Source organism: Pongo pygmaeus, chromosome 16, assembly GCF_028885625.2.
Source record: "Pongo pygmaeus isolate AG05252 chromosome 16, NHGRI_mPonPyg2-v2.0_pri, whole genome shotgun sequence".
In the NCBI taxonomy this organism is placed as follows: Eukaryota; Metazoa; Chordata; class Mammalia; order Primates; family Hominidae; genus Pongo; species Pongo pygmaeus.
In genome coordinates this window covers 65,948,914-65,975,885 of record NC_072389.2, presented here as the reverse complement: position 1 = coordinate 65,975,885, position 26,972 = coordinate 65,948,914, and the positions used below count along the sequence as shown (strand labels likewise).

The 26,972-nt window shown below is 39.3% G+C and overlaps 1 protein-coding gene and 1 long non-coding RNA gene across 6 annotated transcripts in view; one reads left to right on the top strand and one right to left on the bottom strand.

Annotated features, from left to right (window-relative positions):
• RORA (RAR related orphan receptor A) overlaps positions 1-26,972 on the top strand; it is a 735,085-nt gene that overhangs the window by 655,551 nt on the left and 52,562 nt on the right. The window lies entirely within an intron of this gene.
• Positions 1-26,972, bottom strand: part of LOC129014112 (uncharacterized) — a 96,053-nt gene that overhangs the window by 67,226 nt on the left and 1,855 nt on the right. The window contains exons 2-4 of the long non-coding RNA XR_010123962.1: positions 25,843-26,099; positions 21,014-21,381; positions 19,230-19,375 (exon numbers count right to left, since the gene is read on the bottom strand). This is a non-coding gene — a long non-coding RNA (uncharacterized LOC129014112). The remainder of the gene's footprint in view (positions 1-19,229; positions 19,376-21,013; positions 21,382-25,842; positions 26,100-26,972) is intronic.

Sequence of the window (26,972 nt, the reverse complement as noted above, 5' to 3'; positions counted from 1 at the left end):
TTGCAAACGTGAGGGATGATGCCCATTTTCTGGTAGGTTTCTTATGGGGTTCTTTCCCCCAACATACACATTTCTGAGTGATTCTCCCCTCTTTGCCCTTTGCTGGCCATGTGAAATGCAGGACCACATCTTCTCCAACAGATGAATCCACATTAAAGCCACTCACTGACCTGCTTTCTACATTTAAAGCTACTCAACTTTGCTATGTAATTGTAAGGCTCCCAAATTCAAAGCATGGCTAGTGAGCAATGGATGAGGTATACCTAGTATTTTTTCCATAGACTTATGGAATCTCATGCATGGAATTTAGATATCAGGCCTCCCTGTCCTCATCTGGGAGTGCTGGGATTCAGGAGCTACTCCTATGTGCTCTGCAGTATGTTCTGGTGTGTTTAAGGTAAGGTATTATTCTGTTTACATAAATCACCCTCACACCTTGTACTTTTTCATGGATTATTACTTTTTTAATGAGTTAACAGAAATGCAGTGAGGTCAATTTATGTGTTGGCATAACATTCTAAAAAGTGAATTTTGATAACTTCCCAGCAGGGAAGAAATTTTCATCGTAGAAGGTGACATAGCTAAATACAACAGTCCCATAGCTAGCTGGACATTTTATAGACTATTAGACCTGCAAGAGACCTTAGCAGTCATCTAGTCCAGTCTGCTAACTTTATAATTGGGTAGTTGGGAGATTAAATACCATGCCAGGATAAGTTAGTGGCAGGGACTAAAATCAGGGACCCCTCATGCCTCTTCATGATCTTTCCATAGTTCATGCTTCATCTAAGAGTGCCACAGAGAGCTCAGATGTAATATTATGATACCAAAAAGTGCTGTAAGTGATGTCTTAGGCCTCTTTAACTCTTTTAAAAACTAGGCTATTCATTTCTATCAAAAGGTTTAATTGGCCTGCACAATTATTTGTGTTTTCACAGAAAAGAGAAAAAACTAATTCTAGTTAAGAGTAACAGCACACAGTAGGACTCATATGCACTGGAGCTTTAATTTAGTCTTTACAGGCACACACACACAAAAAAAACCACAGGAAACCACTTCAAATATACCATTACAATGAATTCAAACTGTGTCAGGGACATCAACAAAACAGTGTCCCTTCATGCTGAGTATTGTGAAAATGTATCCTTGTTGTTTGCTGTGGTCTCCTGTGGGAGGCACATCGAAATTACTACACCCCCCGGGAAAAAAAATAGCAAGAACAGTAAATAACAGCCTTCAGATAATACAGATGGGTAAATATTTCCAGAATTGATTATAGAAACTACTGTTGACAAGCCACTAGCAGGCAAAATGAGGAGAGAAAAAAAAGAACTTTTATCTGTCATTCAACACTGGGCATACAAGGCAGGATACAGACAGGGCGAAATAGCTGATTAATATGGTAATGTACTTCATTGCACATGTAGGATCATGAGAGAGGCCTGAGAGTTATCTGGTCCAAGCCACTCCTGTTACCCCAGAGAAAACAGAAACTCGGAAAGGTTAAGTGGCTGGCCCAGCATCACACACTTAGCAGCAAAGCCAATTTTGGAACCTTAGTCTCTTGACTCTCAGTCTAGTGCTCCAACTACTGTACCATGACCCTCTAATTGAATCTATGATGGCACCTGTGTCAGGGGTACAAGATGAGGCTCATGGAAATTTATCCAAATGAATAGCTGTTTTAAAATCATCATTAAAACTGTCCATGGGCCAGGCGCGGTAGCTCACACCTGTAATCACAGCACTTTTGGGAGGCCAAGGTGGGCAGATTTCCTGAGCCCATGAGTTCAAGACCATCATGGGCAACATGGTGAAACACTGTCTCTACAAAAAACGCAAAATAATAATAACAATAATTAACTGGGTATGGTGGCACACATTATAGTCCCAGCTACTCAGGAGACTGAGGTAGGAGGATAACCTGAGCCTGGGGAAGTCAAGTCTGCAGTGAGCTGTGATCATACCACTACCCTCCAGCCTGGGTGACAGAGCAAGACCTTGTCTCAAAAACACACACACACCCCCACACAAAACAAAAATAATACTGTCCGTGGTTTTAAGCATTCTCCTGAAGACAAAAACTTGCTAATATGGTACCGTATAAAATCTCAGTTTATCTTCACATCCAGAAAGGAAGGCATTTTTCATGCACATTTAGTTACTCAACAAATATTTATGAAGTGCCCGGGCTATGTTTGTGTTACTGACGGCCCGTGATCGGCTATCTTCTCTCTTGTCTCTGAGTCAAATAAGCAGGGGGATTGTTGGATCTGTCCCCTTCACCTCCCTTCTGTCGAAGGATCTCATGCTCACATTGTCTTACTTTTCTCTCGTTTTTCCTATCCTTTTAATCTGATCTTTAAATGTCAGTCTCTGTTCTCATTTCCCTTTTTAACGAGTGTGGGTTTCTCATGTTTATCTTGCTCTCCTTTTGCTGACGTATTTGCATCACTTTAGCTGCAGTTAATATCTGCTAAATCAAACCATATTGGCTTGAATAGCTTCCATTTATTTGTGAATAAAAGAATGCTTCAGCTGCCTGGGCCTGCTCTCTGTACGTTCTTTGTCGCCAGTAGGTTTAACTTACTCAAAACCTTCCTTGTCTGCATCCCTCTTTTACCCTTGTATTGTTCATCCTCCCCTGTTCAAGCCATTCACCCTTTTGAGCTGTCGTTACTGTAAGGGAGTGACTGCTATTTCATTTACTCATTATTTACTGAATGAGGAGACTAATTGTCATTTTTCCTTGCTGTTGCCCTGTTTCCCCTTTTAACCACCACCCTTCCGCCCCATTATGGTGAGGACCAAAATCACTGTTGTCATTAGCTAGCCTGTATTGAGCATCTACTACATATTTACCAAGCATCATTCAGAAGACTTGAATTTTGTAAAAATGAATCCTTTGGGTTTTTTCTTTTCTTTTTCTTTTTAAAGAGACAGGGTCTCACAGGCTGGAGTGCAGTGTTGCCATCATAGCTCACTGTAACCTGGAACTCCTAGGTTCAAGTGGTCCTTCTGCCTCAGCCTCGCCAGTAGCTGGGGCTACAGGCATGTGACACCACACATGGCTATTTTTTTTTTTTTTAATTTTTTAAAGAGATGGAGTCTCTCCATGTGGCCTAGGCTGGTCTCGAACTCTTAGGTTCAAGCAGTCCTCCCACCTCCGTGGTTTCTTTTGAGAAGGAGTGCAAAATGAACAAGTCACTTTCGTTGATTAATTTAATTCAACCAATTTTCTATATATAATACCTCTTACCACAAAGAAATGATTAGATTCTAAATGCCAGAAGATATAGGTGTGAAAAGACACTAACCACAAAAAGACCTTTTGTAAATTGTATTTTCAGCCTATTTTACACTCCAGGAAATGCCATAATCTTGAGATTTTTTTTTTTTTTTTTTTTTAGTGCAAAACCATCTAAACTGAAATCCATATGAAAAATATCAAAACTATTCAGTCACCTTTTACCTACTTCACTTTGTCATTCAACAACTCCCTGTTACTTCACTTTGTCATTCACCAACTCCCTGTTCCTTCCTTGCAAAGCAACTAATCTTTTTTACTTGTACTAGGAAAACATATAAAACCATCCTGACAGTTTGATAATACAACAACAATGCTTAGATTCAAGATAAATGTATATTACAAGAAAAATGAAAGAAGCTCTCAGGTGAGTGAGCTCTGGGTCAAGGCCCTTCGAGCCGAAGTCCTGGACTTTGGTCTGATGTGTTCCAGGATCTGTGCCTGGCCTGCTTCCTGCCTCCCAGGTGTTAGCAGCAGCAAGTCCTGCTTTCCCCAGTGAGATCTAGACTAGACTTCCCCAGTGCCTTGTCAGAGAAAAGAGGCTTCTTCCTTCCTCAGAAGCATTCTGACACCACACTGGGCCGGGGTAGGCAAACAGGGAGGTTTGGGTCTTGAGAGTAGATCATGCAAATTTCTTTCTTCTTTCCCTAACTACATCAGCAGTAGAGAGCAGAGAAAGCCTTCACTGCCATGCTGCCTCATGGAGGTGCTGAAGTTTCTCCCAGGTAGGAGAGGACTTTGGGCTTCTTTTGGCATCACTACCCTCAGGATGCCTGGCTGTTCCACCTTTCTGTGGGTGGGGCAACCCTTGTCTCTGGCAGAACAGAAAGGTGCACAGGGGCAGAGGTAACAGCAGGAGACATAAGCATTGTCCTATCCATTTTCCAGCAGAGCACCACTGTCCTATCCAGAGCTTATTTTCCTGGAAACCATTCTCTCCATAAAACAGTGGTTCTCAACTGGGGGCAATTTTGACCCCCAGGGAACATTTGTCAGTGTCTAGAGAGATTTTTTGATTAATACAATTCGAGAGTGCTACTAGCATCTAGTGGGTAGAGGCCAGGGATGCTGCCACAGTGCCCATGACAGCCCCCACAACAAAGAATTATCTCACACAAAACGTCAGTAGTGCCAAGGCTGAGAAACCCTGCCACAGAGCATGCTTTCTACCTTCTGTTCATCATAGGCCCCTTACATATGACATCTTCATTTTCATTTTCAACCCAAACACATTTTATTTAACACCATATAACTTCAATTTTAACTAAAGGAATAAATGGAAAACTTTATTGGCATGAGAAAGGAAAAAGGGAAAGTAATGCATTACCGAAGGAAGCTGGAGATAATCAGTATGTATGAACTCGTGCAATGGTAGAATTATCCTTGCGAATAAAAGAGGGTATCGGCTGGGCCTGGTTGCTCACACCTGGAATCCCTGAACTTTGAGAGGCCAAGGCAGGTGGATCACTTAAGGCCTAGAGTTCGAGACCAGCCTGGCCAACATGGTGAAACCCTGTCTCCACTAAAAATACAAAAATTAGTTGGGCGTGGTGGTGCATGCCTGTAATCCCAGCTACTCGGGAGGCTGAGGCAGGAGAATCACTTGAACCTGGGAGATGGAGGTTGCAGTGAGCTGAGATCACACCACTGCACACCAGCCTGGGTAACAGACCAAGACTCAGTCTCAGAAAATAATAATAATAATAATAATAATAATAATAATAATAATAATAAAAGAGGGTATCTCTCTAAAAGAAAAGGTGCAAACGCAAACATTTAGTGCCCCTAGGCAGGTGGTGTGAGTGTGGCAGGTAGAGGAGGCACTTGGACCGCTGGACGGCACATATGCTTTGGAAAGGGAGCACCTCCCTTGGCTCTGTCGCCATTTGGAATAACTGGTCTGTCATCACCAGGTCTTTTTTTTTTTTTTTTTTTTAAAGAGAATCTATAAATCTGAACTTTAATGTGAAATTCCCTGGTTATTAATGGCTAGAAACATATTTTAGAAACTCATAGGCTAGCTCGTTATGGAAGCAGATTAATGGTTGTGGCTAGTTCATCTTTGTTAGTATCTTTATCATTATTGAGATTGTGTGGTTGAACATTGGACAGATGAGCTCTCACACGTAATCTAAACAGACTCCTTTCTGTTCTGAAGGCTTAAGTCACCTAGAAAATAAGTCCTGACTCCTTAACAGAGTATTCAAGGCCCTTTAGGATTAGGTCCCGCCAACCTGGCTACCCACTTTCCATCCTTATATTAAGCCATTTGCTCCACTCTACCCTGCCTTTGAGACACAGTGAGCCTCTCTTTGAACACATCACGCATGTTCATGCTGGGACCTCTCCTTGGCTTTTCTTCACTCCCATCGCAACTTTTACTGCCTAGGGAAGTGTGATATTCATTCTCTGTGGCCCAAATCAAATGACAAATAATCTTCCCGAATTCCCTAAAAAAAATCTGGTTTGATTTATTCTGTTATTATGATCTTTATAAGTTGCTACCATGTATTCATCTAGTCATCTCCCCAACCTCAAGTAATATATAAGACTTGGAGGCTAGGAACCCAACTTTATTGGGAAGCCAACTTTATTGCTCTATTTTTCATATAAACCTAGCTTTCAATAAATTTAAATCACCTTCTGCTTATCCATCCACCAGTATGCACTGTGATTAACAAGGCAGTTTCTGCATTAACACCCAACTTTCCCTCTTCCCTTCCTATGACCAAGTTTTCAAAAAAAATTAAAATAACATTAAAATGTTATTAATGGCAAAAGGGAATTATTTTTTGAATCAACTATGATTTTTTAGTAAGAAAAAGTAAAACTTGAGTGATGAGTAATACTTATTAAACATTTGGAATAGCATTAAAATAAGTATTTTTACATAGTTAAATATTTGCGTCTATACTTAGATGTATAAATTACTATTCTTTGAACTTGAAGTGGATTTTGAACTCTGCTCTCCATAATTAAAATAACCATAAGCTTATTTATATATAGGTGGGCTATATAGACATTAACCAATTAATCCTTCATCACATCACCTAATAGGAAGACTTTCCTTCATACCCTATTTTTAGAGTGCACATATGAGTGTATGTTAATTATAGGCCTCTGTTATTAACTTTGCATTATATTACTGAAATGCTTACTTAACAGTTTACCAGCATCAAGAGTGTAGGTAGGCAAGAAACTTGTATCAGAATTCACTTCTGTTCAAGCCAGGAGGTGAGTGACATTTATAAATCCGTCAAATACCTGGCCTTGAATCCAAGGACTATTCATTTTCCTTAAGTGTTTAAGTGGTTCTTTGAGAGGATGTGTTGACTTTATCAATTCAGGCCACATCATAATTAGCTAATTTAAAAAAAAAAACAGGGATGGTATCTATATATGTTTGTACCGAATTTTTATTATAATCCTGGTTCTCTGAGGGTGATATGGCTAATAATTAAGTTATCCCCATTAGGTTATACTTTTGGAAGCTGCTGTTGCCTGCTGCCTATTCCATTAAAAACTACCTTTATCACTAATTTTAACATGAAACAGATCCATTTGGAGAAAAATCCATTATGAATGAGACAGAGTTGGCCGTTGAATAACATTGGTGTAGGCTCAAGTCCGGAATAAATGTGATATAGATGGGAAGATATTGGACAAATGCAATTTGTTTCATTATTCAGCAACAAGGTATTCCAAATGTCTCTGCTAATGAATACATGAAAATAGATTACATATAATGCGCACACTGTGAGTCGCATTTGCAGAATTATTTTTGCCACCTCTAGCACTATCTGAAACCAACACTGAATAGCAATAGTACTTGAGCTTCTAGTTGCAAGAAAAAGCAACTTTAAAAATTAAAACCAAAAAATGTAAAAAGAAGAAAAGTAAATGTCTTATCTGTGGAATTTACCTTTATGGGAGAATTCTTGGGAATATAGCAGTTTTATCTCAATCCAATTGTGTTGTCCTCTGCTAAACCTCTTTTGTCCCTTAAAATCAGCCCACATGAAAAGAAGACAGTGTTCTTCAAAGCTCTGATGGACGACTTTAGAGACTGTTTCAGGAACACTCTTTTTGCTGAGATATTGGTAGAATACAATAGATAACATTTACCGAGCTCACAAGGGGGTCACTGCTTGTCCACAGCAGTTTGTAAGCTGTTGGTTCTGGCATTAAATTTAAAGTCCCACAAAGTGAAGCAAAAATGTATAATAATGCTATTATTGTACTGGTTGTAGGGTTTTAGTTCGGGTGTCATTGGGGTATTGAGTTATTTAAATATCAATACTTATATGCTGTCATATAATTGTCTTAGAATAATCACTGTTTTGCGCTGATAAAATACTTTTAATCTAGGATTTTCTCAGATTCCCTATCCCCCAAATATATTTGAGTGATAAACTTGTTGAAAGTTCAACATGTCAAGGATGACTTGCTCTAGCAAGCTGTAGTCTTCCCAGGCCCCCACCTTTCCTGGTTAGAGGATTGTCGTGATGAGACCAAAAGATCAGATTTAATATAGCCCAGCAGACTTAGAACCCAGGAAAATAGTCTTTTGTCACCCTCAGTTTACCCCTATCCCTAGCCAGCTCTCTCATAAGTGAAGGTAAAAGCAACTAGATGAGAGTGTGGATCATTCTCACCAAATTGCTATCACTGGCAGTAAAAAATGGTTCCAAAAGATGATCTTATTTGGTGGGCCAAATGTAAAGAGCATTATGTTAAGATAAAATCAGTAACAACTGCATTATAAGATGCCATTTATTGCATTTTTTTCTCTATGCCAAACACTGGGCTAAACACTGAACAAGCATGATCACTTTTAACTTTCAACAACTCTGGGGATAACCCAGAATGGGGATAACCATTCTACAGATGAGGGGAACTGAGAATCAAAAAGGTTAAAATTTTTGCATAAGTTCACACAGAAGTGTGAGCTGGGATTTGAATTTAGGTATCTCATCCCAGAGCTTCTCAACATGTCTCCACAGCCGTGCTGTATACCAATTGTAAGCATGCATTTTTCTCAGACTTTGGATTCATTATCTGGATATAAAATTCATATCCTAATAAAAAGAAGTATGTAGTGAGAAGTGTGCTCAAGTCAAGCAGCCCATGAAAGGCTGTACAATAGAGGGCAAAGTGAAAGCCGCATGTAGGGTCTGTGGAATAGTATGGGGATGTTTCATACAATACTGAATGCCATGTCTGCTGGAAAACATTGCTTGAAAATAAACATGTAGGCCATCGCTACCTGTGTGTGTGCTTGCTGTAATGGAGCAAACTTCCAATGACCACCAAGAATGAACCACAGTGAACTAGAAGATGTGTCCTCTGATAAACAATGTCTGTGATGTAGCCACACAGGAAAAGCCACGGTTTGAAGCTCTGGGGAGCCCGTTTCCTAAGAGACTCTCTGGGGCACAACAATAAGAGCTGCTGTTTACTGAGAGTCTCCTGTCCCCCAAGCACTGTGCTATCTCATTTTGGTTTTAGGTGGGTAAGATCCCCATGCTACAAATGAGGAAAGTGAGGCTCAAAGAAATTTCCCTAAGATTGACCACATTAGTGGCAGAATTGGAACAGTAAGTGTTCTTGATGACTAAAATAGTTGGAAATATACATAAGGGCTAAAATCTCATGAAGGTTCCCTAATTAAATTCACAAGGTAGACTTTGCTTTGAAGTGAAGTGAGATACCTTCTAAATCAAAAGTTTGTTTAATATTTTCCACCATTAGAATAAATGCATGCTTAAGCCAAAGTGCAAGAAGAGGAATTCCATGTGGAAAACTGCAGGTGTGTCTAGTTAGGCCAAGAGGTATAAAAGGCTGAGCAGTTGTCTGGCACACCTGGTATTTGCACCATCAGCATCTTGCACTTAGTGGATGCTAAGCAAATATTTGTGATTTGTTTCAATAGCAGGGATGTTTGTCTGAATATTTAAATATTCACCTTAGTTCGGTTTTACTTTGGTAGACTGACTCCATGTTCACTTTGGGAGAATTTCAACTTGTACGTGTCAGCCTTAAGTAACAAGATTCAGAAAATATGATTAAGTATAGCATTTATTTGAGCCCAAACTTGAGGATAGCCACCTGGGAGTATAGATTCAAGTTGCCTTGTACACTCGGATTAACAGCAGTTACAAGTGAATTTTTAAAGGAAGAAATAAGAGGCAGTTTCTAAATTGTTTACCAAGAATTTATATTTAAATAACATAAGCTATTGGCCAGGCATGGTGGCTCATGCCTATAATCTCAGCACTTTGGGAGTCTGAGGCAGGACAATTACTTAAGCCCAAGAGTTTGAGAGCAGCCTGGGCAACATAGCAAGACCCCCATCTCTACAAAAAATTTAGAGCCAGGCACAGTGGCTCACGCCTGTAATCCCAGCACTTTGGGAGGCCAAGGCGGGTGGATCATGAGGTCAGGAGATCGAGACCATCCTGGCTAACACGGTGAAACCCCATCTCTACTAAAAAAAAAAAAAAAAATACAAAAAGTTAGCCGGGCATGGTAGCATGGGCCTGTAGTCCCAGCTACTTGGGACGCTGAGGCAGGAGAATCGCCTGAACCCAGGAGGCAGAGGTTGCAGTGAGCCGAGATAGAGCCACTGCACTCCAGCCTGGGTGACAGAGCAAGACTCTGTCTCAAAACAAAAACAACCCCCGCCCACCTCAAAAAAAAATGTAAAAACTAGCTGGGCATATTGGCACATGCCTGTCATCCCAGTTACTCAGGAAGCTGAGGCAAGAGGATTGTGTGAGCCCAGGAGGTCAAGGCTGCAGTTAGCTATGATCGTGCCATTGCACTCCAGCCTGGGTGACACAGTGAGACTCTGTCTCAACAAAATTTTTGTAAACTGGCAGGGCGCAGTGGCTCATGCCTGTAATCCCAGCACTTTGGGAGGCCAAGGCGGGCAGATCACCTGAGGTCGGGAGTTCGAGACCAGCCTGACCAACATGGTGAAACTAAAAATACAAAATTAGCTGGAGGTGGTGGTGCAGGCCTGTAATCCCAGCTACTCAGGAGGCTGAGGCAGGAGAATCGCTTGAACCTGGGAGGCAGAGGTTGTGGTGAGCTGAGATCATGCCACTGTACTCCAGCCTGGGCACCAAGAGCAAAACTCCATCTCAAAAAAAAGAAAAAAATATTTTTTTTGTTAAACCCATAAGCTATTGTTCTGTGTATCACAGATTCCAGTAACATGAAGATAATAGAGGCAGCATCTAGTCAGGAACAAAATGGCTTTAAATAGTCCTCCACTACCACCCCTGCATGGGGGGAGTGTGACTGAAGTCCCATATTATGTCTCTCAGGGCGTGATAAATTTTGCATCACTCATATAGCTCAGATGGTTCTGAGCTATTTTTCTTTTCTCAATGGATATAGTTTTAGATTGAGATGTACTTTCCTTCTATATTTCTTGACCCTTTAAAAAAAAATGTATTGGTATTTTGCAGTCCAGAGTCTATTACATTATGGAAGGGGGTCCAAAAACCTTGAGAGCCATGTTGTGGTTCAAGCATCTTCCTCAAGTGTTCCTGGATCTACAACACGGGATAAAATTCTTACGTTAGTTTCAGAGTTAAACTTTTTTTATTACTTTCTTGTCATCACAATTACAATTATGCCTCATTATTTATTATTATTTTGCATTCTCCATATTTAAAAAAACACAAGTTAAAACTTCCCATGCATAAAAACACATTTTAAAACATCACTGCCAACATGTGTGTGCTCATGTGTGAGTACGGATGTGTATATACAGACATGTACATTTTTAAAGACTTGGTTGTCTCTGCAGTGAAGACAATATGTTTTATTTTTTATTCCGTATACTTTTCTGTATTTTCTATAGTTGCTTCAATAAGCTGATGTAACTTAATTTTTTTAATTAAAAAAAAAATTTAGCCTAAAATTACACTTAAACATTAGCAGCTGCTGCTGGGGAGAAATGGACAAATTGCCCAGGCAGCCACATTAGAAGAAGAAAGTCATTTGAACACAGTTATATACTTATTTTTATTGAGACACATCTTGCTGTGTCACCCAGGGTTTTGCTCTGTTGCCACAGCTTCCTGCAGCCGTGACCCAGGCTCAAGTGATCCTCCCACTTCAGGCCCCTCTCCCCCACCAGTAGCCGAGACTACAGGCAGGCACAGACTGGCACCACCACACTCGGCTAATTTTTTTTTTTTTTTGAGGCAGGGTCTCACTATGTTGTCCAGGCTGGTCTTGAACTCCTGAGCTCAAGTGATCCTCTCGCCTTGGCTTCCCAAAGTGCTGGGATTACAGACAAGTCATGGCAGCTGGCTGAGTACAGTTATTCAACATAAGCATAACAAAAACAGAATGGTAGCCCAGTTCCTGTGTTAATGAAATAGTAAGGGTGTAACTAGGGCAAGCTGGCCCTGTTTATGTCACATGAATTTGTTTTAGAAAGCATTCTTGAGAACACAAACAAAACAAAAGAAAAAATTTTAGAAATACACTCACATTTTAATATAAAATGGACTGCGTTTTGTGGCTATATGATAATTTTCAACATAAATCTCCTTAAGAAGGGAGTCAAATGTTCTGGAGAGATCTAAATTTAATACAATCTCATAGGGAGCAAAATAAGGAGTTACTGTGATAAACTTTTTGCTTTGCCAGGTATGGGCTACAATGATTGGTTGAAATCATCCAAAAATGAACTAAAATCACAAATTCATTTTCACAGATTTATTGTTAGAACTTATTTTGCTTCCTTAAGAAAACGCAACTATATTAACTCTTGGCTATTGCAGTCAAGAATAAAACAGTCAAGGGGAAAAAAAACAGTGGCCAAATTTATAAAGTTATGTGTATCTGGCTTTGAAATATTTTTGGAAAGTGAAATTGGCCTTGCTTAGGTAAAGAATCAATTTGCCATGTTTTATAACATATCTATTTGAAGGCATTGAGAAGAGATCGAGAAACTCTCAAACTGAATGTACTTGTGACAATTATCAAGCCGTAATGCAAATAACAGAAAGGTCATTGTCCTACTCCTTGCACGACATCTTTCTCTTGGTAATTTGAAGAACAGGGTCTTTCAATTATCTTTTTGCCTTCCTATTACAGCAATACCTCACCTGTGATGAATCTGTCCTCTCGCAACCTTCTCTGTCACAAACCATCTGAGAAGTTAGGAAGTAAGCAAATAGGCCTTTAGGTTGCCAAAACAGAGTCCCAAAGTTCAAGCACTACAGTGAATGCACTTGATTTCAGAGGAAATCTCTTTAGACCCAGTACATCCTATTTATAATTGGTTTTTACACAAGCTTAGTTATCTGGTTGGGTTCCAAGACATAGCTAATTCTAAGACAAAATATTAATTATAAGTAGAGGGAGGGCCTCATAAGATCTAGCATATGACTACAGAAGGAAGGAAAACTACGGATGAAGGAGGAAGAAAAAACATAAAAAGGATAACAACCAGGGCCATTTAGTGTTGGGGCAAGATGTCATATAAATCTTAGAAGGCCTTCAGAGCATTACAGCATATACAATAATTTTATACTTTTTTCATAAGTGTCTAATAAATTTTTTTGAGAAGAGTAAAATACTATTTGGTATTACACTTTGGTGTGTAATATTAAATATTCTTTATTTGATTTTTATTAGATTTTGTTATTTATAAGATTTTATTATTTATAAAGTATATTTGATATTACACTACACGCCAGTGTAATATCAAATAAAAAATATTTAACTCTTCTCAACTATTACACTTTAGTGTATAATATCACTCTAAATATTGCACACTTTTCTAAAGCCTACACTAAAATGCCTTTCTGTAAGTAAAGGGAACCATTTTAGATACAGAGAATTCTAATTAGATTGGCATAGTCAAAGCCAAAAATATGAAGTAGACATTGCTACCTTATCTTCAGACCTTGCCTTTGAGAGGCAACAGAACACAAAATACAGGTGATTCTTGCTTGGTTCTGAGACAGTGAAGGAAATTCCCAAGTATTTAAATATATTCACATAACCAGTTATATAAATCTAAACATAAAACCAATCTCCAATAGGTTTTAAGGTGGTATTCACCATCTTTATGAAAAGTTGAACATTACTAATGAAGTCCAACCATATCTTTAGAAGGGGGAAACAGTGACAGCATTTACTGAATCGAAATTACTATTAAAATTCAAAGAAACATCGAACATACGCATTTAAACACAATCCAGTCTTAGTTAACAGGACTGCCCAACAAAAATATTCCATCAGACATTAATGATCTGAATTCTGGTGTATGAGATCTATTAAATTATGGTACACATAAAAAAGTCATGAGATGTTCCTGTTTTGTAATAAACAAGGCAGTGGCCAACTAATTAATGCTAATTAGTAGCTTTTTTGAGATAGGCTATCATTTTTGTTCCAGGGATGAACTTTTTGGGATTCTCCAAATATTCCATCAGTGTATCCTGTCTTCAGGTGATGCTTTTGTTCTTACTGGCGTCTGTGTAAGTGAATCCAAAGGCCTGACCTGTCCTCCGTCCAGAGACCATGGAGATGTGGCCCAGTCTTGTGTTTGCCTCCCTTTCCCACGGTGTGGCAGTGGGCATACTTCTAGACAAAAATCTTGCTTTTCTCAACATCACCCATATTTAATTCTCTCTTTCGTCATTGGCACTACTAAGGTTCCCATTCACAGGCCAAACATCCTGCTCTCCAAATTTCTAATAAATTTTAAAATAAAATTTCTGATGACTGTTTATCATCAAGAAAGTAAATTCTATTCAAAATTCTCAAAAATAAAAGAAATAGGTCATAATTTAGAAATATTCCTTTAAAAATATTTATGATAACTGCCCTCTTTGTTTTCATGTGTTTACTTGGATAAAACTCCAGCTATTTGGATATTCAGCTATCCCAATTACTTACTAAAGCTCTCATCAGCTGAGATTCATTGCTATTTGCTCTGGTGATGTTCTAAAATACATGATCACAGAGATTTCTGAAGTTCGGGTTTACTTCATTATATTCTTTGAGAGAACTATCCAGAAAGTAACTTCTATTTCCAGTTTGCAGAATGTTTCTCTTGTAGCCCAAGGGAATGTGTTCCTTATGAATACAAGTAGACTTGACCAACTGGAGGACCAAGTACAGAAAGTACAGAATTTCCTATGTTTATAATGCCTCCATCCCAGAGTTTATAACAGTTCATTATGGTTATTTAAACTCAAGCAAGGCCGAGCTTGTATCTCATTACATAATAGTACAAAGTAACTCAGCCAAAACTTTGTGTTCACTCCCCTGGCCTTTTTTGTCTTGTAACCACCACCTCTGTGATTTTTGCTGCTTCCAAATAAAGGCCAAACCGCATGTGTCATCTTCTGCATCCTCTTGTAGTGCCAGAAAGCCTCACTCTCTAGTTCTCCGATAACCATAACAGTTGTGAGCATTCTATATCTTATGTAACTTAAGACAGTGGGTTAATTTTAGGTATGACTATAGAGGGATAATGCAAATTCTTTCACAGCAACTTGAAGTTCAGCCTTCACAGAAGCAGAGAGTACTACAGGTGGCAGAAAATTATTCCTGCCAGCAAATAGTAGTAGAACAAGTTTCTTTAGAACAAAAGGAGAAAAAGACACATCCAGTTTCAGTGGGATTAAATTAGACAGTGGGAGTTGGCTACCTAAACAGTACTTTTTTGGGTACTTATTGCTGTTCAAGCATTTGGGGATGTGCTATGCATAAATACATGCTCTGATAAATCTTTTCTTTGTCCTTTATCATTGGATTGGGGTGGACAAACAAGTGTTCCTGGAGGCAAAATGGCAAGCCACCATATTCACAAAAGGAAGATAAGGAAGTACAAACTGGATACATGAATTGTGAGGGGAAACATCCATTGTAATTTGCAAGGTTTCTTCATTTACGAAGGCTTTTAGGAAGAAGTGAGGTTTGAATCAAAGATGGAGCCTCCCACAGAACCAGAAAATGATGAAGAGAAAGGGGAAGCCGTGAACTTCCAGGCATAGAGGATCTCTTTTGTGGCCAATAGACTCATGAAACAGGGTTATACCTGTTTTATCACAAAAGATGCCACCTTTGGGTTATGGTCCACAGGCACATTCCCCAGTCAGTGACAGTATCTTCACCTGCAGAGTGAACACGAGAACGAAGAAAATAGCCTGGACACTCAGAATAGGAAAAACACCTCCCTAAAATATTTAGACAAGTAATACAAAATTTATTTAGGTATCTACCTTAGTTCTCTGCTTTTACATCACATGTTCATAAAAGAGAAAAGGCGGGATAGAAATGGGATGGAGGTGAGAATAAATGGCTTAAATTCAGAAGTTGTCATGCCAGATTTTTCTCCTCCCTATTTCTATTTATGAAACTTTGCACAGCACCCTCAATTTTGAGGGTAGATTTAGAATGTATTTTCACTTAGCGATGGGGAACACAGATCCCCTTCTCCACAGTTGTGGGTTTATAAGAAGAGAAAGCATGAAATAAAGATGAGAGAGACACCCAGGATGAGATCTGTTTTTTCCTAAACACTCACCTGAAATGCCAGACATTCCAAAAGCTTTTGCATTTACAGAGAGTGAGAAATCTCTCTGCTGTCTGTGCTTCATTGGAAAGTAGAGGGACTATTGCTCTTTCAAGTGGGGGAGATTCGTGTAACAGAAAGAAACAGCAGAAAATAGGTCAGCAAAGTCAAGTGACCTGCACGGATGGGTGTTTTGAGATGTGTAAGCCGAGGTTCCACAATCACTACCCAGATTCACTTACAAATATCAGGAGTAAAGGCCGGAAATAGAAACGTATTTTCCAGGCAAGAAGGAGTGGGGAAGAGGGAGAAGTGGGTTATCTTTTTTCCTTCAAATCACTACCATTTCCAGCATTTGAAAAAACATTTTCTTAAAGTCATTTTGCTCAACAGATGACAGTATTTCTTGGGAAAGTAGTAAAAAAAAAGGAAAAAAAAAATTCAAGCAAATTTTTTTTCCTTTCAGCCACCACCTTCCTTTTCTTCCCACCTGTGAATATGAATACAAGACCATTTCATTCTTAGGGTACTTTATTGGCCCCATTCTGCTTGAATATCCCAACATCATGCAATCACTAAGTGTTTCAAACAGTAACCTAGTACCAAACAGAATTTTAACACTGCCACTAATTCTTTTGAACAAGGCTGTGTTGGCAATTATGAAACAGGGTAGACGTTGGCAAGTGCTTTCAGAATAATTATAGGGTTTCTCGAGTAGTACAGTATAAATAATTGCTGGTTTAAAAGCGTTATTGTGAACAGCAATTTATACTAAAATTTATATTTGCTCCTTGAAACTAATATATGTCGAGAGTGCCTCACTCCCTCTCCTACCTCCCCACCTTGAGCTCTCAAGGGCTTTGGAACCTTTTGATTTTATGACACTTTTAACTTAGCAAGGCAACTACAAGGCATGTCTAGGCCATAGTAAATAAGGGTAAGAGTAATACATTTAATCAATGGGCATGAATGAAGTAATGAAACTGTTTCAGCTCTGGCCACTTGGTGTGCTCCCAGGATACTGACGTACACAAAGGCCATTTTGGTACAGAGAGAAGGTAAGAACTGCAGTGGCATCACTTTTGCCTGACAAGTAGGGCACGCTGAAGATTATCACCTCTTCTTTGGCTTATGATGGCATGGATGCAGGGCACAGAGGACCAAGACACAGGAAGCTCTTGGGGATAATGCAGCTCTAAAATGGCCACAGAGACTTATTAAAATATATTTTTTCCTCTCTGTGGAAATTTTAATTTTATCCTATGGTACATTAAAAATGGGTGGTACATCAGAAAAGCAGGGGGTTAGCATGGGGGAAAGACAGCCTTGACGATTGGGGGAGAATGATTTTTGAAGGGCTCTTCTCTCTTCTCTTTGGGTGAATGCTAAATAGCAGTCCTTCTTTTCCAAACAGGTGACCGTATGTGTCATCATCTTGTCTTTCTGTTGATCCTAGTGGCTTCTCTTACCCAGCCTGAGAACTCCCCTGAGATTTTTCACATCCTGAATGTTTCTCACCAAAGTAGCTAGAGTTCTAGGATAATGTGTTTTTTGTTTCAACTGCGGTTCCTGGTTTCTGCTCTCTAAAGCCCTTTTAAGTCATATTTTCCATGATTGTTCAGTGCTGGCTTTGGTATTTAAATAAGCCTTTCAATGGGTCATTAGCCCTGTAATTAATTCTAGCTATTTTTAAATGGTGCCTTGGTTATTAAAGAGCCCCCATATTCACAACAGTCTTGTCTTTCTTGGAGAATTACTAAGCATTTGCTGATTTTTTTTAGTGCCAAAAATATTGCAATTTTATCTCATTGTGAATATATTCCTCATTGATAGGAAGAGTCAATCTTTTTGAATGAGGACAGAAAATATTTAACTGTTACACTTCCATATAATAGCCTTGTGCTTTTATTTTTCTTTCAAATAATCACAACAAATACCCGTCCTGTACCCCAGGCCCTGTCATAGCTATATGTATTTCACTTTACTTACATTTTAAAAAATCAATTATCAGCAAATCACAGTACTTCAATTTGAGATAACTTTACAGAGAAAGAGAAGTGACTGGATTAAAATCACTTACTCAGTGTTAGAGAGGAAAAAAAACCCAACTTCTTCCTCTACCCGCTTATATTCAGTGTCTGGGGCCCCACAAAATAAACTTACAAAAGACAGGTTAACAGGAGAAAAGGGATTATGTTATATGTATGTGAGGGGGCCTCACAGAAATTAAGTGAATACCCCCAAGAAGGTCATCAGAGCTGGTGGCTTATATACCATTTTAACAAAGGGCAATAAACTTATGGAGAAGTGACAAGATAAAGGAAAATGGTTTGAGGCTTCTAGGGGCCATAAATTGTGGGAAGGTAAATATATGTGGGAACTAATGGAAGACAAGGGTTACTTCAATAAGGTTTGTTTTAGCAGATTTAAGTCAGTGCCCATCTGCAGTGATAAGGGTTGTCTCCTCTTCCTGGTATGGGGTTGGGACAGAGGGCACCTTTACAAGGAGAAATGTATGCCATGCCTATAGGCAGATAGGGGTAGGGTAGAGAGCTTTTTCTGCTGCTTCTCAATTGCTTTCAGCTCAAAATAATCTTCATGCCAAAGTGTCATAATTTGGGGTGGCATATTCTGATCTTCTCACCAGTTAGTTACAGAGCTAAAATTAGAACTTAGACCATCTGACTCTTAGCCCATTCTTTTGATTTCTCTATGCTTTATTATATAATATTAAAATAGCTGTTAGTCTCTGTGATACTACTACAAGAAGCTTACCAATTCTAATATTAGAACCAACCAACAAGCCTGGCTCCATACCCTTGGCACATGTCACAATCAATCACAGCACAGTGCATCTCAACCAGCCCCCAAGCATTCACTTGAAATCCATGTGACTCGGAATATGAGCTGAAACTCACTTGCCATCTTGACCTTATAGTAATCCCAGGATAAAGCAGTAATTCCTGGTTCAGAAAAGCAGATGGAGATTAACTTTGATTATTGAGTATTATCTGGGATCAGATAAAAATATCAGTAGCTCATATAACAATAGTAATAGCAGTTACCATTGTATGCCAGGCATTGAGCTAGTTGCTTACATATATTCTTGCATTTAAGCCTCATAACAGCCCTGTGAAATAGGCACTGTTATCTCTGTGGTAGAGATTCGGAAACAGAGGTTTGGAGAGGTTAAATAACTTGCCCATGATCACAGTGCTAATAAGTGGAAGATTTAGCATTGGGGTCCAAGGCTGTCTATCTGTAAAGCCACTCCTTGACATCTAACAACATATATGGAGAGGTCCATGTGCTGACCACTTGTAGCCCAGCCCTAGATGTCACAAGAGTAGTTATTAACTTTCTCACCTCCAGCCTTTTCTTTTAATCCTGTGAATTCCTTTGACATCTGTGGGTGGCAGGCTCTAGTAAATGTAGTTCAGAAGAAGATGCATGCCCCAATTGATTTTTTAGACAGTTTAATTTGTGTTGGTTCTTGCTGTAGAGTTTCCACACTAGAAGGAAAGACCTGAGCATGTCATTGGGTATTTTAATAACCCTTTCATTCCACTCCAGGGTAGTAGATATTACATGCTAGAAGCAGGTTGTAGGATTTCCTAATTTATTTATTCCTTTGGAGCACCTGCTGTGTGTCAGGCACTGAGGGAGGCACTGGGAAGATAGGATGGAGAAGAATGACAGGTTCCTGCTCTATACATCTTATTCTTAACGTGTGGAGACAGCTAATAAATACGTGGCATTCCAGGGAGTGATAAAGGCTTTGAAGAATGAATGTAGGTATTCATAGCAGGTGACTTGCAGGGAGAGGGCGAGGGATGCCTTGGGTTTTTCATTTCCTGTGGACCCTAGGACAAATATTAAGAAAAACTTTTCAAAAAGCAAGATAAGCTTCTGTATCTCTGAAATGACTGCAGTGCACTTGTGGCTCGGACGGAGACTGAGGAAAATGTAAAATAGACATGGTGTAATTTCAGTGTAATTTTCCTGTTTGACACCACTATCATATTCCCAGTCTTCTGGGCCCTTCTCTCCCTGATAGCTCTCTGCACCTGCAGCTGCATCGTGTTCTACCTATGATGCAAGGCTCATTGCCTCTCCCTAACACCACCACTGTGAACCATGAAGGATCCCGTGTTTTGTGTCCTCAAAGTCAGGTTCCCTGTGGCTACCGAAGTTCAACCAGCTACACTGATAAAAGAGCCTCAGCTCACTCTTCCCAAGTGAATTGTTTCTGTTCACACTGGTTCTGTTTTTCTCTGTGAAATGAGGAGGTTGGGATAAACCCTAGTTGAAAAGGTGGCAGGAGAATGAACAGATGGTGGCAGTATCACCTTGGTCTTGCCCCAGCTTGGTAATCTTAGGACAGTCACTTTACCTCTCAGTCTTAGGTGCCTTGACTGAAAAGAAAGGGGTTTGATTTGTTAATCACAGAGGTCTTTATGGACCTGGCATTGAATGATTTAAAAGGTTCCATGTAGCTCTTTAGAGTACACTAAACAAAACAAAAACTATGATTTACTAGAGGCTCTGCATCTCTTTCCAGAGGCGTTTCAGACCAGGAAAGAGGACAGTAGTACAGTATCATTGTGGGACGGTAGGAAAAATTATTCAAGGTCTTTTAACTTTCGTTCCTGAGGACAGTTAGTGAGGGAAATGAACTCTTATGAGGTTGTTAATGAGATCAGAGCAAAGATGGCTCTTTGTACTCCCAAACTATGTTTAATTTCTTAAACTTTAGAAATGGCAGGTTTTAACTAAGTCAGCCAGATCAGGATGTGGGAACCGAGCAAGGACCAGGATGAGCCAAAGCATCAGAATCACTTACTTGTGAAACTGACCGGCTTCTGCTTGTTATCTGTCATTTTACTCCATATTGAGGTCAGAGTGGTAAAGCTATTATGCAGTATACATTTCCTTTTGCTTAAAAGACATGAGATTATCAAAACAACAGAGAAGGGACGTTACTCACTCTCACCAGTAATTTTCAAATGCTGAAAATAAATGTGCCTATAGTCTCCATAAATATATTAATGTGTTGCATATTCCCTATATAGCTATAGTTATTTCTTAATTGATTTCACTCTGGAATACTGTGAAATCACTTTATGGAAATCTGAAATATAAAAAGATACCACTTATTTTGTAGCTATCCTGTTTTCTTCTAAAGGTGTTGGTTAAGTGCATTGAAGCATCGGTGGTCCACACAGTGACTCTTCCACACAAATTAGCAGAAGGAGCAGCAAAACCAGCAGTTATGCAAAATGTTTCTTTTTGTTTTCTTTAATTGTGGTAATGAGTTCATTCAGTTTTGAAAGCTTATTTTTGTATGCCTGTCTTCCATGAAATTTTGAGGTGTGAATTCAGCCATTCATTGCTTGAGCTTTTATTATTTCAGAATTAGGGTGGCATTACTTCTGTTCCCTCATCATCCCCTTGGAGAGTCACCATCTAGATGATAATATATACTTCTATTTACGTCTTTTTCCTGGTTTCCTTGAGCCTTAAGGAAAAGAAACAACATCAAAAAACATTAGTTTTTTTCCATTGAAAGCTGATCCATGTGTGTGCTGACAATAACTTTAATCCCTTTAATGTCCAAGTGAGGAGGATTGAAAACTGGTAGCACTTTCATTGATATTTTTTAAGTATGCTCTTATAGCAAAAAATGTTTGATATCTTTTTGGTGACCACTTAAGAGAGAAACTATTGATGCATAAATTATAAATTCTGTGGCTTTAAATATTATTTTTTGAGATGAATGTGTTTGGGGTAGAATATGAACAACTTAAAACTTTAAAATTTCCATCTAAATTTCAAGTCTTAAATGTTCCTCTTTTTTTTTTTTTTTTTTTTGAGACAGAGTCTCGCTCTGCTGCCCAGGCTGGAGTGCAATGGCACACGATCTTGGTTCACTGCAACCTCCATCCCCCAGGTTCAAGAAATTCTCTGCCTCAGCCTCCCGAGTAGCTGGGATTATAGGCGTGTGCCATCACACCCGGCTAATTTTTGTATTTTTAGTAGAGATGGGGTTTCACCATCTTGGCCAGGCTGGTCTTGAACTCCTGACCTCATGATCCACCTACCACGGTCTTTCAAAGTGCTGGGATTACAGGCGTGAGCCACCGCGCCCGGCCCCTCTTCTACACTTTTTTCAAGGTCAGAAGCGGCTCACATATAGACAATTACATCTTCAGCCACTTAGTTTTTGAATATCACTTTCGTTTCATAAAATGAGCTATGTTGTCCTTACAATTCAGTTGACAGCCAGAAGAAAATCAGACCCTTTATAAAAAGTAGGACTTTAAAAAGCACTGGTGTCCTATTGTAGGCTGTTTCACAATACACGTAGTAAAATATGAATTTTATTGTTTGTTTTGTTGATTGGGAAGGAGATGGGAGGGGGTGGAGAGTGACATTATAGTTTGAATTTATAATTTGAAAGCAGAGAAAATGGATGAAATAAAAAGATTACCATATGAGTATTGCCAGATCCTCCCTCCCACACACACATACCTATCCCCAGGCAATCTTTCTGTGGGAATTTACCTTGGTGTTTAAAAATCAGGGCAATATAAAAGTGATATTAAAAATAGTATACTACCACTGTAAGAAGTATGACAAACATGTGAGATCCTGAGAAACTGCAGAATATTTTCTCATTCAAAGTTTAGTACCTTGATCTTATAGTGTTTGACACCAAAAAACATAGCAAATACTGTTTTATATTTAGCCTTTTCCCTGATGCCTTGTTTCTTAAATTAATTCATGGGCAATGAATGGGGGAGGAAAAATAACAACAACAAATATGCCCTGGTGATATAGTAAATGCCACTTTCCAACACTTGCTCGCTACCTAAGAAAATTGCTTTATTTTCTTCTCTCATGCCCAGCTTGATTGCAGAGAGCAAGAGAGTAGATGGAAACTGTGGGGGTTTTTTTAACGTTATATCATTAACTCCATCCAACACAACATGCGTAATTCCTTGTTTCTCATAACTTTGGGATGAAGTATGGTGTTTTGTTGCCTGTTTACGAAATAGACAACAGACACAGAACATAAGAGCTGCTACATATCATAGAACATATCGAGAATGCCAGAGATTTTTCCTGTTTTCTTCCACAAGACCATGTTAGACTGTGTGTATCAAGTTTAATAGGAGCAATGTAAAGCTACTTGATTACATTTTTATCCACAATATGATTTTAAACTAATGCTATTGGCCAGGAGCGGTGGCTCATGCCTGTAATCCCAGCACTTTGGGAGGCCGAGGCGGGCAGATCATGAGGTCAGGAGATGGAAACCACAGTGAAACCCTGTCTCTACTAAAAATACAAAAAATCAGCCAGGCATGGTGGCGGGCGCCTGTAGTCCCAGCTACTCGGGAGGCTGAGGCAGGAGAATGGTGTGAACCCGGGAGGTGGAGGTTGCAGTGAGCCGAGATCACGCCACTGCACTCCAGCCTGGGGGACAGAGCGAGACTCTGTCTCAAATAAATAAATTAATTAATTAATTGATTAATGCTATTTACCATGAAGTGTAGTAGTTATACTTCGTGCCTCCCAGCGCTTGAGGGTTTCATCATTGCCTTACAGTATTTCTCAGAAAATAACACATTCTTCCCTGGAAATTGTTGGCTGACTTTAGCAAATTCAGGCCGCCTATTCATTTAACACTGTTGTGTGTGTTTGATTATCTAGAATGAATTGCCTTAAGAGTCTCTTTTGGAAAAGTACTAGCACAGTGCCCGAAATGCCAGGGAGTGGAAAGTCATGGTCTCGGCGGGGAAATGACTGCAGTGTTCGTGGAGACAGTGTTTTCGCTTGGCTGACATTAATGACAACCCAATGCTATGTGCTCACTGAGTGTTTTCATTTCAGAAGAGCATCAAAACCACTGAGTCCTTTCAAGTCGTCTTCTTTTACTGTGAAACCAGAAACCATGCCGACGACTACTTTCAGTAATAACCTATGTCCCAACTGCAGGCTGAAGTAAACTTCTTGTCATATAATTTTCTAATTTCTGTGTAGGGATAGTTGTAGCAAACAACTTAGTTTCTTTCAGAGCGTGACTTCAGAAAGCGTATTTTCATGCAACAGTGATGGGTAATGGAATCAGAATTTCCACAAAGTCTGCCCTAATTGAACAGCATTATCAGGAGAAATAAAACATGAGACTCAGAGTTTTCTCCCAAAGTCATTTATGTTATTAGGTAATGAAGCTCATTTTATTTTAGCAAACGTACTAGGAGGTGTACTTCCACGTGAACATTGCCCCGTCAAAGCAGTCAACTGGAAAGGCTGAATGTCCGTGCCCATAACGCTGTCACTGCCAAAAGCTAATATATAACTCTTCTTTTGAAATGGTTTTCACCTCCTTTAGCAATGTTTTCATATTCTCCATAGTGGCCATAGTTTTCCTAGAAAAGTGAGCTTTATATTTGAAAACAACCAATAGTTAATATGCTGAAAAAGGTAACTGAAGAAACCAAACCAGGCCATTTTCCTTTAAAAAAAAAAAAAAAAAAAAAAAAAAAAGGCCAGTCATGGTGGCTTACACCTGTAATCCCAGCACTTTGGGAGGCCAAAGTGGGTGGATCACCTGAGGTCAGGAGACCAAGACCAGCCTGGCCAACATGGAGAAACCCATCTCTACTAAAAATACAAAAATTACCCAGACGTGATGGTGGGCGCCTGTAATCCAAGCTACTCGGGAGGCTGAGGCAGGAGAATTCTTTGAACCCTGGGGGAGGTGGAGGTTGCAGTGAGCCGAGATCACGCCACTGCACTCCAGCCTGGGTGACAGAGCGAGACCCTATCTTAAAAAAAAAAAAAAAAAGGAGAAGGACTATAAAGTACAACTGTGTCTTATCTCATTGGCACTGAGAGCAGCTACATAAGAAGTAGCTCCAAGTAGTTTGGGGCAATGAAAACATAAGAACTTTGACGCTCAATCCTCATTTTGGTGTCAAGGTTGGAGCCAGTGAATTTGCTGGAAGAAAATATTGGCCACTAGCTTTCTTCTAGAAAATTAATAGAGTGGATGACAATGAAGACAACAAAGAACATTCGAAGGCTATCATCCACCACAACATAGGAGCATCTCCACGCCCACAGTACGTGTCAGATATCCAGATTACCCCACTGTTGATCATACACACTTTCGGTTGTGTCACAATTGCTACTCCCCTAACAAAATTCTATGCAAGCAGTGAGTGTGGGAAGCTGAAGGGAGGGACAATACGAGGGAAAATCCTGCTCAAAAGAACACAGAATGGTGACTTTCATTGTCATAATCTGATAGTAATCACGGACAATTCTGACTTCAGCCACCAGTTCAGAAATCACTAAGAGGCAGGACAGTTTGGTCATGAGGCCGCTTGGTGCTTTTACTGCAGTCACACAGGATTCCGTTTCCAGGCTCAGCAAACTTCCGTTATGCAACCTCGGGTTGAAGACAAGGGTGCACTGGGGAATTTGATGTAAATTTTAGTTGTGACATTGAAGCTTTCCCCACAGGAAGTCCTTTGGAACTATCATCGTTTTATTCCATTTTATGTTTAAAAATATAAAAATGGGCTTTATTAAAATCCCATTTTTTTTAAGGTTTATGAGCTGTTACTGAAAACTATACAGAACTGCTACCTATTTTCCTGTCTCTATCTGTTTCTCCTGGGAACTGTTTTGGCTTACTGCAGGTGGAGGAAAAAAGCCACACTGGAGTGAAATGAATGACAACATTCCTAGAGAAGTCTCTCACGATCTCAAAATCCTTGGCCCACTGGTCATTTATAGCCATTGCTAAAATATTTGTGACCAGTTTCCTTTAGTTTAACAATTACTCTCTCAATAGACAAGCATCCATCCAAATAACAATTTGTCCTAAATCAAATCCCTGGAATATTAAAATACATCATTAGTTTAGGAAATCAGTTGGCCCTCAAAGTTTTTCATTTTTTCTTACATAATCCTTTCTTGCTCCCTATTTTTCAGTTAGAGTTGAATAAAGTAGGGCCTAGCAATGTCAGCCATGATGGAGATGCCACATAGTATTTGTCACGTTAGGAGAAGGGTGAGAAACCATGTAGCAGGTAGAACGGATGGTTCCACAGCCCCTTGACTCGCTGACGTAGAAGAGACTGAAGGCAGCCTGATCACCACGTTCAAAAGTTGGCTTTCTCCATTTTAAGTTCTTCCTTAAAGCCTCTTTAAGGAAAGTCCCTGAAATGATACAGTAGAAAAATCACACAGACTTATTTAAAATGAATTCTATCACTATTCCTGAGATCTCACCTGCCCCACTGAGGACATTTTGTTTTCGCAAAGTGCTTTGAAATGTGATAAAGGATCTTAAAGAATATTTGTAAAATTATGCCCAAAGAAGACATTCTTTGAGGTTAATTTGCAGTGTCTAAAAGTCAAGAATGAGGAAGGAAAGGAAAATAATAGATTCACTTTAAAATGGACCGTGCTAATTGGGCAGTGAAACATCCTTGTGTCACACCATTTACCATAGCAGACCAGAAGAGGGAAAAGGCTTGATTTTTCTCTCATAGATACCATAATTCACTCTCAAAAACATTCCTAAAATGGACTGCTATTTCTCTGATAGCCTGTTTTGCTACTGACAGTGTTAAGTTCCATACTAATCAGCTCATCTAGCCTAACTGATGACTCAAAAAGCTGATTCCAGGAACAAGAAACTGGCTTCAATAGAAATATTATGGTTTATTTTGAAGAGTGGGGACAGGTAAGGACTAAACAAATTTATCTTTGTGACATAGTTTAAAGGATATTTTAAATGAATAATAATTCCTCATAAGTGCTAGCCATTTATCTCATTGTTGGTGGGTGTGTTTGAGGTGCGGCTGGTTTTTAAACAAATATACCAAAGGTTATGAACCCCCCAAAATTTCTGTTCCATTCAGAATTTATTTGTAAGTCTACACACTTATTCAAATGATTTTTTTCTAAACTTTAACTTTCTTTTTTTAACTCGATTTCTTGGAATTGCTTTCAATAACTGCTTCAGGCCTCTTTGAATAGCAGTGAAGGCAAAATCAGGGCAAGTCGTGGTGAACAGTTTGGCTTTTC